The sequence below is a fragment of the Pholcus phalangioides genome, unplaced genomic scaffold, assembly GCF_987345545.1.
Source record: "Pholcus phalangioides strain wild (caught in Gottingen) unplaced genomic scaffold, Ppha-v1.0 ptg000017l_1, whole genome shotgun sequence".
NCBI classification, from domain to species: Eukaryota; Metazoa; Arthropoda; class Arachnida; order Araneae; family Pholcidae; genus Pholcus; species Pholcus phalangioides.
The window spans coordinates 34,207,142-34,226,717 of NW_028301610.1; the positions used below are offsets into that span (position 1 = coordinate 34,207,142).

General features: G+C 37.0%; 1 long non-coding RNA gene across 1 annotated transcript in view; it reads right to left on the reverse strand.

The window, feature by feature from the left end:
• Nucleotides 1–15,964: 15,964 nt before the first annotated feature.
• The window catches only part of LOC149072946 (uncharacterized), a 54,367-nt gene continuing 50,755 nt past the window's right edge, over nucleotides 15,965–19,576 (reverse strand). Inside the window, exon 3 of the long non-coding RNA XR_016194345.1 lies at nucleotides 15,965–16,887. This is a non-coding gene — a long non-coding RNA (uncharacterized LOC149072946). The remainder of the gene's footprint in view (nucleotides 16,888–19,576) is intronic.

Below are 19,576 nucleotides of genomic sequence, written 5' to 3' on the forward strand. Positions count from 1 at the left end.
AAGGCATTAAAACTCATTACGCCGAACATCATTACATCAGTGGTCAATATTTTCAATTTACTAATGAAACTGCTTTATTTCCCGAATATATGGAAAAAAAGCTATCATAAAGGTTTTATTGAAAGAGGGGAAATCTGGCGGTTGAGAAACACTGGGGTGGGGGGCCCAATTATGGCCTATGTTCCTAATATCACCTCTACCACTGTTTCTCTTGATTAATGCTGGTAGCCGGTGGCCACTACCGGAACTACGAAGCTTTCTCCTTCAGTTGTTTGTGGAAACTAGACGCACCTGTGTTATTTTTTATTTTCTCTGGGAATTTTTTCTTATTTTCGTGTACGATGAGTTAATAAACACGTTTCATTACTTTTAGTATAATCAATAAAGTTCAAGTGATAGCGACCGTAACAGGGTACATTTTAGAGTAGTTTGTTTCTTGGTTTGCTATTCAATTCCGAGGGTGGAGGCCGCCACATTTGAGAGTTAGGTTGTTCCCAATATCGCCCATTTGAGTTCCAATTATCGCCCTAGGTAATATTACGAACACTTTCGAAGTAGGGTTTTTTTTCCAGGTGTCACATAGAAAGACGTGGAACAAGATTAAAATGAAAGAGATGCAATATAGCGGTAAAAACAATAGAGATGGGACTATTGAAAGCATCAGAAGCTTTTCAAGTACTTGGATCTACATTGAAAGACTACGTAAAAACCTGAAGATGAAGTCCAAAAATTACTTGATGTGCGACTAGGACGGAGCTCCTTTTTTTTTTTATCTCCTTATGTAGAAAATCAATTTGTTGAGCATTATTTATAAATGGATAAACTTATTATGGACTTACGACAAAGGATGGAACTTCAAAAAACTTGCCATTAGAAATAATTTACTCCACCCATTTTCTTAATAAAAAGTTCAGGTAGGAAATGTCCCCCTCCCCCCCTCTTTTTTTCAACAGATACCCTGACTTGTCTACGAAAAAGAAAAAAAAAAGGGAAAAGCACTATCACTTGAAAGTTTGTCAACTTCTGGCAAGACACTGGCAAAAACATCAGGCAAAGCTGTAAAGGAACCAGTTCCGAAAAAACGCAAATCGGAAAAATGGAAGGATGAAGAACCTCCATATGTGTCAACTGACGACAACGACAGTTGTGGCGAAGAAGATAATGATGCCCAAGGCTCAATTTGTGGAGGACTATACTCAAACGATTGTAATGGAGACATATGGTTAAAATGTTTGATATGTAACAGATGGTCCTACGAAAAATGCAATATGAGAAAGTAAAGAAAACAAAATGTTATGTAGAATGCTCTTAAGTTTTTTGTTTCAACATTTCTTTGATGTTGTATTTAGGAAAAGTTGTTAAAAGGGTACGTTAATTATATTTCTAAAAGTACAAAAAACTGTCTTGTATTATTTTCAGTTTTTTGTCTTAATTTCCACGTTTAATAAAGAAAGTATAATCATAACATAAATTTAACTTTATTGCAACCCATTTTAGACGTGGGCGATACTGAGAACACTTTTTTAATAAGAAAAATTTAGAGGTCACAAAAAATTTTTTTTTGGGTGTGTTAAAATTATCTGTTAGAGTTGTAATTCATTTAATTTTTAGATAACAGTCTAGACCAGCGGTTCTCAACCTTTTCTGACTCGCGGAGCCCTGTTTAACTCGAGGAGCCCTTTTTAGTATATTATTTATATGGCGGTACCCTTCAGGCCTCTTTTTTTGTTTATCAAATTTATGGATTTATTTTATTTTCCTCGAGTGGCCACGGAGCCGCTGGGAAGTGCACACGGAGCCCTTGGGGCTCCGCGGAGCACCGGTTGAGAACCGCTGGTCTAGACAATAGAATAGAACAATTTATACACAAATTGCACATGAATTAGTCTTGTAATTAAAATAATGGCTTAAGTGGGCGATATTTGGACCCCCTACCCTACATAAAATAACGTCCTGACTGACTGATTCATCATCGCCGAGCCAAAACCGCTGAAACTATAAATATGAAATTTGGTCAATAGTTTCATTTCATGATGAAGGGACTCACCAAGAAGTTTTTCAAAATTCGATCCCTAAGAGGGTTCAAATGTTAGAGAAATCATGCCGACCCGGAACCGCAGAAACTATAAATATGAAATTTCATCAGTTGTTTCATTTCATGATGTAAAGACTCAGTAAAAAGAGGTTCTGTGAAACTCGACCCGTAATGGGGAGGCTCATAAGGGGGTTAAAAGTTTATATGAGGCAATTAGAAAACACATTATGATCGTTCAATGAAGGCATCGCAGTATTTTCCTACACCAGTATTGGGTGTGTGACCTCAGGGTGTGTACAAGTCATAATGTCTGGATGAAATGAACAAATGTGTGGTGCAGACATCTGTGGGTGCCGATAAAGTATGTGACCCTTATCCCCTACATCCTGGAACAGGGGCCCCTAGGCTGCGATCTTCAGCGGACCCTCTCTATAGTGAATTAATAGTGTGAAAAAACAAAAAATGATGAGAATGGTCCAGGCCCCAGGGCTGGAGCTCCGTCAGCCACACCCTCATGGGCTGACCATGATAAAGCGACAGCTTTGCTGCAAGCTTTCGTATACAATACAGTGGATCTTACTATAACGATTTACTGCTCAGTACTACTTACTTTCCTATGGAGCCAGCTTTTATTACTAACACTCATCTTGATATTTCTCATTTGAAGCGTTTTCCCGTAAAAAATATGGTACGAAATGGTTGTTGAATGCCGTGTGTACTGAATACTGAACCACGCGATTTCGCTCTCTCCTCCAGTCCAAAAAAATTAGGGGGTTTCTTTTCCTTGCTTTTGAAAAAAGGCTACATTCTGCATCTGCCTTTTTTAAGGCGCTTACTGTCTTGAGGACACATCTCCTCGCAAAACTTCTATTCAGAGACGACATTGTTAGACTGGTTGGACCGAAAAATATTTATGATTCACATCTGACGAAATGCAGTTATTAGATTGTTATCTTTTAGTTAGTTAGTTGGACGTGGAGTGCGTACATAAAGGATTAAATTTTCGTCCACGTAAATGAATCCTCAAGATGGTTTCTTCTAGCCCGGAAGAACGGTAAGCAACACTAAAAATGTGCATTTTTATTTTGAGCAAGTTAACTATAGTAGTTAGTTAAAGTTAACTATAATAAATCTACGACCGAAAAGTTATGGCTCTGCCTTTAGGCCAGTTGCGATGTTTGATGCGGTGTTTCCAGGGCCGTAACTGTGTGTAAAATACGTTAGAAAGTATAGAGAATAGCGAGTTCGTTATATGTAGTTATTCTACAGTAGTTTTATACGTTGTTGTATGAGTTAGAGTTTCTCTCCCGGGATCCCACACCTAAAATGTAACCGGGAAATTCCCGGGAATCTACACTCCTTTCCCGGGATCCCGGAAAAAGAATACGGTTGAATCAGATCACATTTCTGTACTGAACTAAATATACCTAAGTAATGTATGCATTTTAAAAGCTGCAATCAGTATATTTTGAATAAAATTAATCGCATTAATAATAGATAAATTATTAAATTAATAAATTACGCACAGTGTAGTGACCCTTTTTGTCATTGACGAGATATCTAGTCAATCTTGCTTGCCTCTTATTTAAGAATTGACAAGCCCAGACATTTTGTTATGTTGAAAAAATTTCCAGTAATTTGACGGACAGTGAGAATTTGGAATAAATAAGTAACTTGAATACGATCTTTATTTTTCATTCATTTATCACACAACTAGTAGTCTGATAGGTTGCTGTAAGTTCAGGACAAGAAACCTTTTTGCAAAGGCAAATCTCGTTTTAAAACTAAGTGAATGAAATATTTTGTTTTTTTTAAAACATAAAATGTACATTGATCTCTCACTTAAGCGTCGGTGCAAGGGAACGAGAAGAAAAAAAACAAAAAAAAACAACGCATAAGTGAGAGAAGCATATAAGTGTATAGCATTACACAATCGAATCCCTTTATAACGAACTTCAAGACACCAGAGAAATCATCTTCGTTATAATGCAATTTCGTTATAAAGGAAATCGAGGTTTTTTTGTATTTTCCTACGTAAATTTATCTGGGGGATTAGGAAAGTTTTCGTTAAAACGGGATTTGACCAGGGCCAGTCTTAGACCTGGTGGCGCCCGGTGCAAAAACAATAGTCAGCGTCCCCCCCCCCCCCAGGTGCGAATCCAGAGTGATGTGTCAGAGGCATTTTTTGCTAGTTATTACTGTCCCGTATTTTACGGGACAGATTCATTCCACCATATTATCAGACTCTTGGTGTAGTGATTGTCCCCATCCCCCCCACACCTCTTGGTTGGATATTAAGGGACGAAGAATTCGGAAAACTTCTAGAATGGTATTACTGCTATTTAACTTGTAAACAAGCATAAAAACCCAACTTGATTGACTTAATTAAGAGATTTAAAAACATTAAAAAAAGGAAAACGTCATACATTTCTGCAGGGTACTCATCACATCTATGTACATATCTATCATGCATATCTACACTGCTCAAAACAATTAGGGGAGCACATGGTTTTAACAAAATTACGCAAAGATGTATACCGATAAGTAACATAAAATGAATCATCCATAATTTAAAGCCTAGCAGGAAACGGAAGAAGAAAACTTCATATGCAAATCAAAGTTCATGACGTCAAAAACCAGAAAAAGGAGATAAGGGCAGAAATCGGGATGTTGCAGAAACGTCTGTTTTACTGCCGTACCTGTGAAATTCGATTGCGCAGTATTGTTTTTTGAGACAAGGTGACTTGAGGATGTCTCAACAACGTGATTTACCGGAATCCATGGCATGGCGTGTTATAGGCAGACTGGAATCCGGGCAAACACAACGTAGTGTCGCGGACGCTGTTGGAGTCGCCAGAAGTGTTGTTGCAAGGCTGTGGAATCGATTCCAAGAAACAGGAAATGTTAGACGTCGACCAGGGCAAGGTCGGCCACGCGCCACTACAGCAACTGATGACCGGTATGTACGGTTAACAGCCCGTCGAAACAGAACAGAGAATGCTACGCAGCTGCAAAGACGGTTGCTCTTGGCAACAGGACGAAGGGTGTCCAGCCAAACAGTACGTAATCGGCTTCATGAGGGAGGGCTCTATGCACGTAGGCCAATGGTCTGCATTCCGTTGACCCCACGCCGCCGTGCGGCCCGAAGAAGAAGGGGCTGCTGAACATCGAGATTGGGAGCAACATGATTGGAGCCAAGTGCTGTTTACAGACGAGTCCCGATTCAGTCTGGAGTGTGACGTGTTCTGGTATGGAGGGACAGGGGCACTCGAAATAACCCCGCATTCGTTCGTGAAAGGTCACAGTACAGACGAGCTGGTTGGATGGTATGGGGTGGAATCAGCATAGGCGGACGTACGGACCTGCATATCATTCGGAATGGCACTTTGACGGCCCGAAGGTATGCAGACGAGATACTGCGACCTCATGTCATCCCTTACGCTGGAGCCATTGGAGATTCCTTTGTTTTCCAGGATGATAATGCCCGACCGCATAGAGCTCGTCTAGTGGAGAACATACTTGAAGCTGAAACAATACAGCGTATGGAATGGTCAGCGTGCTCTCCTGACCTGAATCCGAGCATGTCCCAAACATGCTCGGACGACGCATTGCTGCGTGACCAAGGCCGCCTGTTACTGTCCGAGACTTGCAGATTGCACTTCTTGAGGAGTGGAACAGTATTCCCCAAAGTCTGATCGATAACCTCATCGCATCCATGGCAAACAGGTGTGCAGCAGTCTTAGCTGTTCGAGGAGACCACGCGCCCTATTAAAACTCATGCATCATGTCTAAACAGTACTTTTTTTTATCGTTTACATGTAACCAAATTGTTGCCCTAAATCATGTTTTTTCCATATTTTCAAAGAATTAAAGCTTAATTCCAAATTTTTTTACGTCTTTTTTCTGTATTGCGCATTGATACGCGTGTACTATCCATTGTATGACAATACGTGGCTTTCTCGCACGGTTTTCTTCACTTTTTTGCTTGCTCCCCTAATTGTTTTGAGCAGTGTATATACATCTATCTTCTTCATGCTTATTTTGATTGAGTTTCATGGTAAAATTCGTGTAGTGCACGCATCACGCACGGGCTAGGATGATAAAAGTGGTTAAAGTGATATTTCTGATTTTTTCTTTCATATTTATAAAAACTCATGTACTTCATTTGAAATTATCCCTTTTAGACAGAGTACTAAGAAACAGAAGGGGCAGGCAAACACCAGCTTAAGCACCGGGCCTTGCAACTTGGGCAGGCCCGTAACTAATCCGAGGCAACTTGGGCAGTGCAACGAGCCGAATGGGGGGCGCTTGCAACTCCTCCTTTTTCTGAGCATAATCATTTCAAGGAGAAACCAAGAAAAGACTGGCCCCGAAAAAGCACGCTATGGCCCTTAGGAAGGAGCACGGCCGTCTTAAGAGCATCATAAGGCCCCCCCCCCCGGGCCAAGTAGTTTTTCTGAGTGGTTTTTCCAGTCATCTCTCATCTCGTGATAGGCGTCAGGATAGTTGAGTGCTGCTTGTGCTGGTACTAGGGGATTCCCACAATACCAGACAGGCGGACTGGAAGTCTCTGGGGATTTCATATAGCATAGCATATCTTTGAAAGAAAGTACGAAATCTAGCGCTTACGCTAAAGAATTTATCGTAGATATCTTTGAGAGTGTACCCGGACTGCATACGTTGCTGTATTTCGGTCATAGTGTTATACTTTTCAGGAACACCCACTGTGTAAACTGGTGATAAGCTAGTTTCTTCCTTGGAGCAGTAAGAAATGTTGTCTTCCAATGTTTCACGCATCACTTACCAGTGACACCTGGTATGCATAGTCTTAAGCTGGCTTAGTCTTTTTTTTTCTATTGAAGATAGCATATCCTCGATAATGAAAGGTACCGGATTCTACTTGCTCTACCTGGCACATGAACCTCTCGCAATCGTCAAGCCAAACCCACGGGTGGTCCTGTGCGTAGGGGTTGTTCAGAGTGAAGCACCAACGTTTTGCTTGTGTGCCCATTTCCAGGCGTAGGCGAATTGCGAGGTGTAGTATTACCAGAGCAATGTTATAGTAGGCGTCGTAGGTCCACAGGTGGTCCTAGAGATTCGACGCCCTTTTAGAGCATACCAAGTGCCACCGAGCTGCCCCTGGTTGAACTAATAGGAAAGTCTGGCGAGTCGGGAAATTGGCCAGTGATTGGGGGCGCTAAAGTGCATGGGTTTTCACATTCACTTCTTTTGGAGTCGAAACTTTGGTGAGAACAAATTATTCTACTAATCAATATATTAATTATTCAATTTTTTGAAATAACAAATAATTATTAATGATATTAGTTAAGTTCTATATATTAACAGTTTAATATTAATAATTTATCTGTTACAAAATACCTCTAAATTTACTTCAATTGCTCAGTTACAACCGAATCCCGGGAAATTCCAGGGATCTCGGGATTTGAGTATTCTAATTCCCGCTTTCCTGAAATTGAAAAAAACCCGGGAAACTTCAATCCTTAGTACAAATACTATGAGTATACTTGCGTGACGAGCAACGAAGCTACAGAGTTGCGGTGGATATCTTATCTGAGAGAAACTAAGAATAAATTTGACACTGTGTATGTATATATGTTTTATTTTCTTTTTGCTTTCTGTTCACACGTGTTTTTTAATTTTTTTAAAAATCTTTTTATTTATTTATATGCTTATATGATTCATATCAAATTGTAATTTGTGATTGCCAGTAAGGGCCATTTGGCTCCTTGGTAATTTTTTCTCCCCTTTTTTCTGTATTCCCCATTTCTTACTAATAATAAAGTATTATAATTAATAATAAGTTGGTAACACGCCGTCAATATTTATAGACACGCCGTTTGAGCTCTGAAAATAAAATCTAAAAATTTTAGGGTCTATCAGAATCAACTAATACTCTAGAGCAGCGGTTCTCAACCGGTGCTCCGCGGCTGCTCGAGGAAAATAAAAAAAAAACAGTAAAATTTTAAAAATAATTACATATTTTTAAACAGTAAAAATAAATCACTAACTTTGATGAATAATTACAAAGTTGGCCTACGGGGCTCCGCCATAGAAATTTTTTACTTAAAAGGGCTCCGCGAGTCAAAAAAGGTTGAGAACCACTGCTCTAAAGATTACAGAATGCATGATTCAGTGTTTCTGTAATCATAACACTGATACGCCACCTGCTGTTAATAACGAAATTCTTGTAAATTACAATATAACATGTGTCTCGAATTCTTTGTTCCTGAACACAGTTACTGCTGATGAACTAAACAGAATAATATCAAAACTTAGCTCTAAATCTTCCGTTGGTTTTCATAAGATAAGTATATGTATTTCGAGAGAAAATATCGAATTTTTAAAATTTTTTCGGTTATACCTAATAAATTTGATCTTTGAAAGCGCAATTTTTCCAGATCAACTAAAAATTCCAAAAGTAATTACATTATTTAAAAAGGGTGATCGAGCTGATCCCCTAAACTATCATCCCATATCAATTTTGCCAACCTTGAGTAAATCATTGAAAAAGCGATGTACAATAGAATTTCGAATTTTCTAGAAAACAATTGCTCCATATATGAAAAACAATTTGGATTTCGTAACAATGTGTCAATTAAAACTGCACTTATATGGTTCAGTGACAAAGTGTGATGCGCTATAGATGGTAATTTCACGTATTGAATATTCTTAGACTTTAAGAAAGCATTTGATTTCGTAAACCACAAAATTTTACTAAAACAACTCGCTCTCTATGGAATTCGTGATGTAGTATTAAATTTGTTTGAGAATTACCTCTCAAACAGGAAATATCGGAAATTTGTAAATATCGGAGTGTACAACTATAGTGTCAACAACGTCACTTGTGGGGTATCTCAGGGTTCTTGCCTTGGACCACTTTTATTTCTGGTCTATGTCAATGATATCTATAAAATATTCAGAAATCACAAAGTGTTTAAAAGGGCCGTGTCATCAGATACGCAAATTCAGGAAAACAAATTCCTCAAATCATAGATGAAATTATGATATGAACTTATTAAGAACCTGGCTATCAGTGAATAAGCTACAACTCAATGCTTCTAAATCAGTTTGCATACTTTTCAGACCTTGGCAAAAGCCATTGGACACTGTGCCATTGCCAATAAAATTCAAACAGAATGAGTAAAAGTTTGTTGATTCAGTTAAATACCTGGGAGTTTTCATTGATGACCATCTTTCATGGTCTAACCATATACTAGAAGCCAGCAAATCATTAAACTTCTATATATACATATTTTCGAAAGCAAGGCATTTCGTACCCTTTCTTATGTAATGTTTTTTTTCCCTCTAAATTAACTTATTGCTTGGAAGTATGGTCATCTGCCACTCAAACATCTCTACAACCCCTGATAATTGCTCAAAAGAAAATACTGAGGGTGACGAGCTGTGCCTCATTTAATGAGCCATAGGCTCCTCTTTTTAAACTGGCGAATTCTTCCGTTTGATAGCTTGGTAAAATATCGATTAGCTATACTACTGTATGAATCACTACATAAACCAACACATATTCCCTCTTTTCCTATCCCTGCACACAGATTTTTATCCAACAAGATTCTCCCCCAGAAACTGTATCCCAACCCCTACAGCGAGAACTAATTTCAAGAAAAATAAAGTTTTCTTCTGGGGTATTCATATTTGGAATTCTCTGCCATTGAGTGTTTGAAATAAATCCTTAGCATTGTTCAAAATGACTGTATTTAACCATCTTCTGGATGAAAATCCCTTGGAATGAACAGTGCACACGTGCTCGTCTGTACATATGTACAAAAGCACTTGTTATCACTGATAAGAGGTTTTATTTTCCTTCACCCTCTTGCCAAAAAACTATTTTCTTTAAATCCTATCTTTGTAAATGTTTCTCCCTTTATACATTGATTATAGGGAACAGGTGTTGGGAAAAAACAAACTGTTGAAGTGACATTACCAGATTTTCCAAGGGGCATGGGGGGGTCTTCCATTCGTGCCCTTATCAGTACCACTACTTTATCAATACCTTTTTATCTTCCCCCCCCCCATATCAACAAGCCTTGTCAAGTGACTTGCTTGGTCCTTCTTAAAAAATTATTCTTTTTGCTGACTCGTTCTTCTGAATTAATTATACAACCAATTTTATGAATTTTTCACAGAAACTCAGATAAACTCCTTTAATGGTGAAAGCAACTTTCCTTCTGTTCATTAATTGTGATTAGTAAAGTACTGCAATAGCAATGCCACATTAACAAATTAATAAATGGGAAGATAATAAATAAAATTTTAATAAAATTAATTTAACCTGATATCAAATTTTCATACATCAAATAATAAATAATTCAACAGGTAAATTTAAATGGAAACAATCTCGATTTGGTTGTGTAGATAGTTAACATCGTGTAGATTTTATTTATTTCACTTTTTATTTTTGTCTAGCTTTTTCTCTCCCTTCTATATTATTAAAAATTTGTCATTGAATTAAAGTGAAAGAACTGTGGCATGAAATTCTCTTATATTAGCTTTTGGTTTCCATAATTCCCTTTTCAGTTAAATTAATAAATATATTTGCACCTATTTGTCCGATATACTTCGTTCTTTTTATCTTTCTTTCAGGTCAAAAGAAATAAGATTTTTGTGTATAGCAAGAACAAAGATGTCATAGGGTTGAGAGTATTTTACTAGCTTTTAGCTACTGCTCTCTTCCCTGCCCCAGCTTTCTTCATCACATTATGAATTAACTGTTATACCGTGTATATTCAAATATTTTTTCTTTCTCTTGAATTTTCTTTCAAATATTGTAAAATATGTAATTTAATTGTAAACTCTAATTTGTATAGTATTATCGTAATTGACTGGGGACAAATAAATTATATGTTAAATAAAGTAGCCTATATATATAATATGTAATACAGTGTGCTAATGTAACAAAGATGTCAAAGAAATGAGGTCAGAGTCGCCATCTATGATCTAAATACAGAAATTGTGGAAAATCAAAAATTAAGTTTGAAACAAACTGAAATTACGTAAAAAAAAGAGGAAAAAAATACTGAAAAATAATTCAAAGAAATGGATCGCCTGACGTGTGAAAGTGTAAAGACCAAGTAATTGATGAGACTGAATTTATCTGCTGCAAAAAGTGTCATCGGTATTTGCATCCTGTTTGTGCAGGGATCACAGAGCTCAACTTCAGAAAAATGACAAAAGCGAAGAAAAATGACTATACTTGCAAAAATTGTGAGGACGGACAACCAAGCGAAAATAAGAAAGAAGCTAAGGACGACCAACTTCAGCAGAGACTTTGCAAGATGGAACAAATCATGGGTGATCTCAAAAACTAGAGATGAAAAATATAATTACAGAAGCCACAAATAAAATGATACACACACAAATACAACTGGAGAAGGAAGTTCAGGATATCACAAAGGCGATTGAGTTCAGTTCTAAGTGTGTTGAGGATTTGACAGATTTAGTACAACAGCTTAGTAAAGAAAACAAGGAAATGAAAATGGAAAACGAGGATTTGAAATCTGAAATGAAATGTCGTATAAACGAGCTGGAAACCAAGAGCAGAAGAAACAACAGAGATAAATGAGATCCCAAAAATGACAAATCAAAATGTTAGTGACATACTCCAGAAAGTTAAAACATGTTTGGATATCAAGGATAATACAGAAATAGAAAGTGCACATAGAGTACCAACAATAAACTTAAACCAATCATTGTGTGATTTCAAAAAGAAAACTAAAAACATATGGCTTCAAAAGGCGAAGAATCATTACAACCTAACAGCTGAAAAAATAAATCCTATTTTCAAAGACACCAAAATTTATATAAACGAACACCCGACAATGGAAAACAAGATCCTTTTCCATATGGTACGTCAAACAAAATTCAAGTTGAATTTCAAATTTGCTTGGGTAAAAGAGGGCAAGATATTCCTTCGGAGGGATGAGAACTCAAAAATAATGCGAATAAGAAATAAAGAGCAACTTCACAAATTAGAGTCAAGCCTACATAGAGATGAACATTGAAAACTTAATTGATAACCAGGAACAACAGCCTCTGGAGGAACTTAAAGATGCAAAAACCTTTTTAAATATACCCAACAAAATAAAAAAAGTTACTAACATTCCTAACATTGAATATACAAAGCTTGCAGACAAATTTTGATAATTTTCCAGTGTTTTTGAGGTCTTTAAATACAACTACTGATATATGTTTGTGCGAAATATGGATAGAAAGTTGTGAAGTCTACAACTACTGTATAAAAGACATAGAAAATATTGATTACAATTGTTTTATTAACTGTAGGACATATAACAGATCAGGAAGGGTATGAGTAATTATGTATGTAAACAAAAACATATCAAAACAATGCAGGAAAAACAATTCAAATTTGAAACAGCTGAGGGTTTCTGTATAAGACTTCTGGATTATGACATAGAAATATTACAGCTTTATTGCTCTCACTCATTCACAATTCTTCAATTCATTCAATAAGAATTAGAAACTTATATGAAATATGCTAAAAGAAATAGTTTAATAGTTGGAGATATAAATATTAATTTACATGGTAAAGATAGAGAAACATCACAATATCTGGACATAATATAAATAAATGGCTTTAGTACGTTACACAAATATATAACTAGAGAGATTAATGGAACTAAAATGTGCCTTGATCATGTCTTTTATAGAACTAAACAAAATACAACTCAGAAATTTAATGTATATAAAACTCACATAACTGACCATTATCCAATAATAGGATATATAAATTTTTTGGAAAATAAGGAAAAGAAATGAGCAAAATCAGTAAATAATGATAAATTATAAAAAATTTCATTTCTCACATAAACCTAAAAAGGTATCTTGGATGAGCACTGTATTAAAAATAAATACAGATGTCTCATGGATATTTTGACAATGAATTCGGGTCTATGGACCAAAAAGATAAAAAGAAATCTTAAAAAATTTGAAAAATAAATGGTTTAGCAAAGAAATAATTGAAAAAATAAACATCAAATAAAGATTATATAGAAAACATAAAAAACACCCATACATTTTATCCTATGAGATTGAATATAAAGATTATGACAAATTAAAAAAAAAATTATCAAAAAAAACAAAGCAAAAATATATTAAAGAAATGTTTGATACTTGTGAAAATAACAAAAGACTACAATGGAAGAGTACCAATGAACACATATGGAATAAAAATACGAAACAAAACACCTTACCAGAATTTCAAAAGACTAGAGATTTGGCTGAAAGTTTTAATAATGATTTTATTAGAAGAAATTTGGACGATATAGAAGAAACTGCAGACTGCCCTTGTACAATACAAGAAAATGTTTTTAATAATTCCAGTAACTATGTTTTTTTCAGAGACCTCTAATGAAACATTAAAAGGAATAATAACAGAATTAAAAGATAATAAAGCAAGTGGATATGACAAATTAACCCCAAAAATGATTATACAAATACAACGCCAGAACAGACAAAATGCCCAACGAGGTGGCTGATAAAAAGATGCCCATAAAAATATGGTTGTCATATATTTCAAAAATACAGCAACCCAATTAAAAATGCAATTAACACAAATTATAAACAATATATACACATGATAAAATATTATACAACGCCCATAAAGAATACTTATGGTTGTCTTATTCTAAGAATGGATAGCTTCTCCATTTATCCCAACATGTTTATCGTATTTCTTTTTAAACGTGTCAATTGTGTTACAATTTACTACCTCCGGGGGTAAGCTATTCCATTTATTAACAACCCTATTAGAGAAAAATTCCCTGTGACACCATAGCCTTGCATTGTCCCTCACCAATCGATACTGGTGTCCCCTTGTAAAAGCAGTCGATTGGCGGTGTACTAAAAGTTCATGGTCCATCCTATCAGGGGCGTAGCCAGAAATTTCGTTCGGGGGGGGGGGACCAAAGTGACAGAACAATGGATTTGGCCATCTTTTTCCCTTTTTTCGGTCATTTTCTCACATTTCGGGGGGGGGGGGACCAGACCCCCAAGTCCCCCCCCCCTGGCTAGGCACTTGCATCCTATCCATCCCATTGAAAATTTTCAACACTTCGATCATATCTCCTCGACACCTGCATTCATCCAATGTAACCATATTCAAAAAATGAAGTCTCTCTTCATAACTCAAGCCCTGTGTGCCAATAAGGACACGCGTAGCTCTTCTCTGTACCCCTTCAACCAAGTCTATGTCCCTCTGTAGGTATGGTCTCCAAAACCTTACAGCATACTCCAGTCCAGGACGAACTAAGCCTCAAAAAAGCGGAAGAATGACTTTAGGAGAACGCGAAGAGACCTTTTTGAAAATGAGACCAAGCATTCTATTCGCTTTTTTGACCACCGCTGAACAATGTTCAGAAAACCTAAGTCGCTCGTCAATGAGAATTCCCAAATCGGTGACCCTAGTTGCATCCGGGATAGTGACACCATTCAACTCGTAAGAGAACCGTGGGTTGTTCGAACCAAAATGAGCTACCATGTACTTATCTATGCTAAAGGTCATGCTCCATTCATTTGCCCATGCTGCAATCCTGTTTAAGTTGCTCTGGAGCAACTCCCTATCGCTTTCATTCCCGATTACCCCCATTAGCTTCACATCATCTGCGATTAAGATCATCTAATATCATTTAGATATATTAAAAAATATAGTTGATGCATCATTATTTCAAATGGATGTTTTTACAATGAGTTATAAATTGGATTTACAATAGAATATTTTAAGACAGGAAATATCAATTATTTAGTAAACTATAGACCGATATCAATTCTTCCAGTTTTTTCAAAAATAGAGAAATGCGTAAAAAAACTAATCGGCTTTTTAATGACAAATTTTTTTTTTGCCGCTAACAAAAAGACTTTCAAAACAACAAAAACACTGAAATGGCTATTGTTGAATTAGGAGTAATCATTTAAACAATGTATTTAATAACAATAAATACTTCATTAGTTTTCTTAGATTTAAAACGTGCATTAGATTATGTTGATTTAGATATTCTAACCAAAAAGTCTTTTCAGCAGGCATAAGAGGAAATGTGCTAAACTGGTTTAAAACATACTATTATAATAGGCAACAAGCTGTTATAATAAATGGTGAAGTCAGCACATTCCAGAAGGTAAAGAAAGGAGTCTCGCAAGGATCGGTCCTAGGGCCATCATTATTTCTTATTTATATCAATGATTTATGCAAAATGAGTTGAAATGGTAAATTAATTTCATTCGCAGATGATACTCCTTTATGTTGAAGATTCAGAAATGACAAGTTTAAAAGAAAAAGTTGAAGAGGACCTATTTAAGATAAATATATGGCTAAATAATAACAAATTAAAACTGAACACTCGAAAAACAATATATTTGCTTAAAAACTAAAACTATCAACCATAAAACTGATACACATAAAGATACACAATCACTGTTAGTGCCAATTCAGATTGCAATGCAATTGTCAAGAAATTGAAAGAGTTTATGACTATAACTATTTAGGAATTATAATACAGGATGATCTTAAATGGAATGTGCAGTGTGAAAAAATAGTTAAAAAAAATTAGGATCTATATGCAGCAATCCTATATAAACTCAAATACATGACTGATAAAAACTTTCTAAAGGACATCTTTTATGCATGGATTTATTCAATAATATATGGAATTTGTGTCTGGGGTGGGGCATACGATACAAATATACAAGGATTAAATAGCACTTATTATAAAATTAGATAACTAATAACAAGTACTAAAACTCTAACAACAATATAACAGAATGTCACACTAAACATAAGGCAAATCTATATCTATATATATAGAATTATATAATTCGTAACAGTAAATAATATAAGGTTAACCATGAAAAGCAATAGAACATCAACTCGATATAGGAATATTTATCAAGTGCCAGGAGTCAATAAAACATTATTTAAAAAGAGCTGCTGTTATAATGCCCCTAAAATACTAAATTTTTTTCATACAATGAACTGTATGAATATAAGCTCAAATTTCAATATTTACTCATTTGCAAAAGATATAAACTATGAAGAAATCATGCAGTAAATACAGACAATTGATAACGGTAACAAAATGCTTAACAAATGATGGATAACAGTAACAGTATGCAATACCGATTACACAAATAAGATGGAAAGTGGAGGTATACATAACTTGATATTAAATAATTCTTTGTGCTACTTTACATTAAAATAAAAAAGATAAAAGAATATTTTAAAAATAACATAAATTAAAAAATGAATGACGGTTGCCATGTGCCAACAAACAATAGATTATTTTTGTAAACCAACTGGAAGGACAGTATTTTCTGTTTTTGAATCAGATTATAGTTGTAGTGTTATTGTAAAATTAAAAAAAATAAAATGAAACTACAGTGAAATCTCAATATACGATATTCTGCAGACAAAGAAAAATATAGTAGAGGTATTATTGTTAAATCTAGAGTCTTTGACATTGAAATACCGACCATCAGGGCCGCAACTAGATGCTTGATCGGCCAAGGCAAGTCAACACCTACTAGAGATAGGCCTCCACACACCGCTTGTGACGTCAGCAAGTAGTCCATTTTTCCTTAGAATATTCAGGGAAAAAATTCCCTGTTCGTGCCAGTATCATCGTTGTAATCTCATGCGCCTGAGTGGCATGGTGGTAATATGCTTGTCTACCACACATTTTCACCATATCTACAGACAAAATGTTAGAAAACCCGTATTCTGTTCCCTGATTGGTCGATTTTATAGAAATGGTCAGGCATGGCCATTTATCGTTGGTGACAAAATAATATCATTAGCAAACATCCTAGAAAAAATACCGGCATAAAAATTAAATTTTTACCAGATTCCTGTGATGACTAAAGCAATTCACTGCTTATATAATCAGTTAAAAACATGAATTTATTAATGCAGATTATAAAAATTTCAATAGAAAAAAATGCAGGATTTTCTTAGCCCTCCCCCCTCAACTTGGGAGGGGGGCTATTTAATGTCTGCTTTGCCCAAGGTCCTTTCCATTGTTAAAGTTGAACCCCGAGATTCCAATCATAGGCATATACACTGAAGAGCCAAAAAAAAACTGGTGCACCTGCCTAATATCGTGTAGGGCCCCCGCAAGCCCGCAGAAGTGCCGCAACACGACGTGGCATGGACTCGACTAATGTCTGAAGTAGTGCTGGAGGTAATTGACACCATGAATCCTGCAGGGCTGTCCATAAATCCGTAGGAGTAAGAGGGGGGTGGAGATCTCCTCTGAACAGCACGTTGCAAGGCATCCCAGATATGTTCAATAATGTTCATGTCTGGGGATTTAGGTGGCCCGCGGAAGTGTCTTAAGTCAGAAGAGTGTTCCTGGAGCCACTTTGTAGCAATTCTGGACGTGTGGGGTGTCGCATTGCCCTGCTGAAATTGTCCAAGTAAGTCGGAATGCACAATGAACATGAATGGATGCAGGTGATCAGACAGGATGCTTACGTACCTGTCACCTGTCAGAGTCGTATCTAGACGTATCAGGGATCCCATATCACGCCAACTGCACACGCCCCATACCATCACAGAGCCTCCACCAACTTGAACAGTCCCCTGTTGACATGAAGGTGCCATGGATTCATGAGGTTGTCTCCATACCCGTACACGTCCATCAGCTCGAAGCAATTGGAACCGAGACTCGTCAGACCAGGCAACGTGTTTCCAGTCCTCAACAGTCCAATATCGGTGTTGTCGGGCCCAGGCGAGGCGTAAAGCTTTGTGTCATGCAGTCATCAAGGGTACACGAGTGGGCCTTCGGCTCCGAAAGCCCATATCGATGATGTTTCGTTGAACGGTTCGCACGCTGACACTTGTTGATGGCCCAGCATTGAAATCTGCAGCAATTTGCGGAAGGGTTGCATGTCTGTCACGTTTAATGATTCTCGCCAGTCGTCGTTGGTCCTGTTCTTGCATGATCTTTTTCCGGCCGCAGCGATGTCGAAGATTTAATTTTTTACCGGATTCCTGATATTCACGGTACACTCGTGAAAATCCAAATTTCATCGCTACCTCGGAGATGCTATGTCCCATCTCTCGTGCGCCGACTATAACACCACGTTCAAACTCACTTAAATCTCGATAACCTGCCATTGTAGCAGCAGTAACCGATCTAACAACTATGCCAGACACTTGTTGTGTTATATAGGCATTGCTGACCGCAGCGCCGTACTCTGATTGGTTCCATATCTCTTTATTTGCATATGATTCTCATCAGCCGTAGTTGGTCCCGTTCATGCATGATCTTTTTCCGGCCGAAGCGATGTCGTAGATTTAATTTTTTTACCGGATTCCCGATATTCACGGTACACTCGTGAAATGGTATTCAAATTATTAAAGTACGAGTGAGCAGAGAAATGAATTGAAGTTTAATGGATACACAAAAAAAGTCGTCCGAACTGAACGAACGCAAAACAACGAAGGTAAATAAAACATGTGTTGCCACAAATAAAGCATTAAAGTACATCACGGTTAACAGTTAGCAGGTAATTTTTAAATATTCAATATTCCCCCTAAAATTAAACATGCTAACAAATCAGTAGCTAGAAACATGAGGCTGCCAATAGCCTCGCTGTAAGGAACATCAAGGGCTGGAGCAGCAGACATCTCTGCTGTTAAACAACACTTTTCAATAGGCATGCCTACCGGGTTTGCATCTGTCATATTGAAACGGGCTAAGGTTCGTCTGCAATAAGATTCCTGATGGATGAAAATCGATCCATCATCCAAATAATTAATTTGCATACCCAAAAAGTACTTGGCATTATCTATTACAACTGCTAATTTACAAATACAAATACAACGCCACAACAGGCAAATTGCCCAACGAGGTGGCTGACTTAAGAACATCATGGATCCCCGAGCCATTTTTTGGAGGCCCTACCTACTACTGCTACACTACACATGCACCCCACCCACACTCCCCCCCCGCGGAACCCCCAACGAATCGGTACATGCGGGAATGTGCGTGTACGTGTAGTGAAACCTGACGTGAAGTTTTTTGTTTCTCTGTAATGCTTGTTATGTGTAGTGCTGCCATCTGCCACCAGTTTTTCTAACTATGAGCGAAGTGTTATGATTGAATGATTTATCGTTGTAGGACTGTTGCTCTCTGTGGCGAGACTTTTTAACGGGGAGATCGGCTCGCATTTGCGCCTCGAAGTTGGGAACCACAGAAAACCAACTTCAGCCGACCACCACTGTGGGGTTCGAACCCGGATCCTCGCATCGCGAGTCCGTCACAATAACCACTCGACCACCACAGCGGCTGAGTTGGATTTAGATCTGAGTTGGTCAAGAAATATATTTAGCATTTTCAAGTCCTTGGAAAATATCAGACCATCATCCACATAAAGGATAAGAAAAAAGGTTTCCTCTGCATTAGCAAACAAGCATGGATCTGAACTTGAAGATTTTAAGCCATGATTTCCTAGAAATTTGCTGAATTTTTCATTCCAGCACCTGGGGGA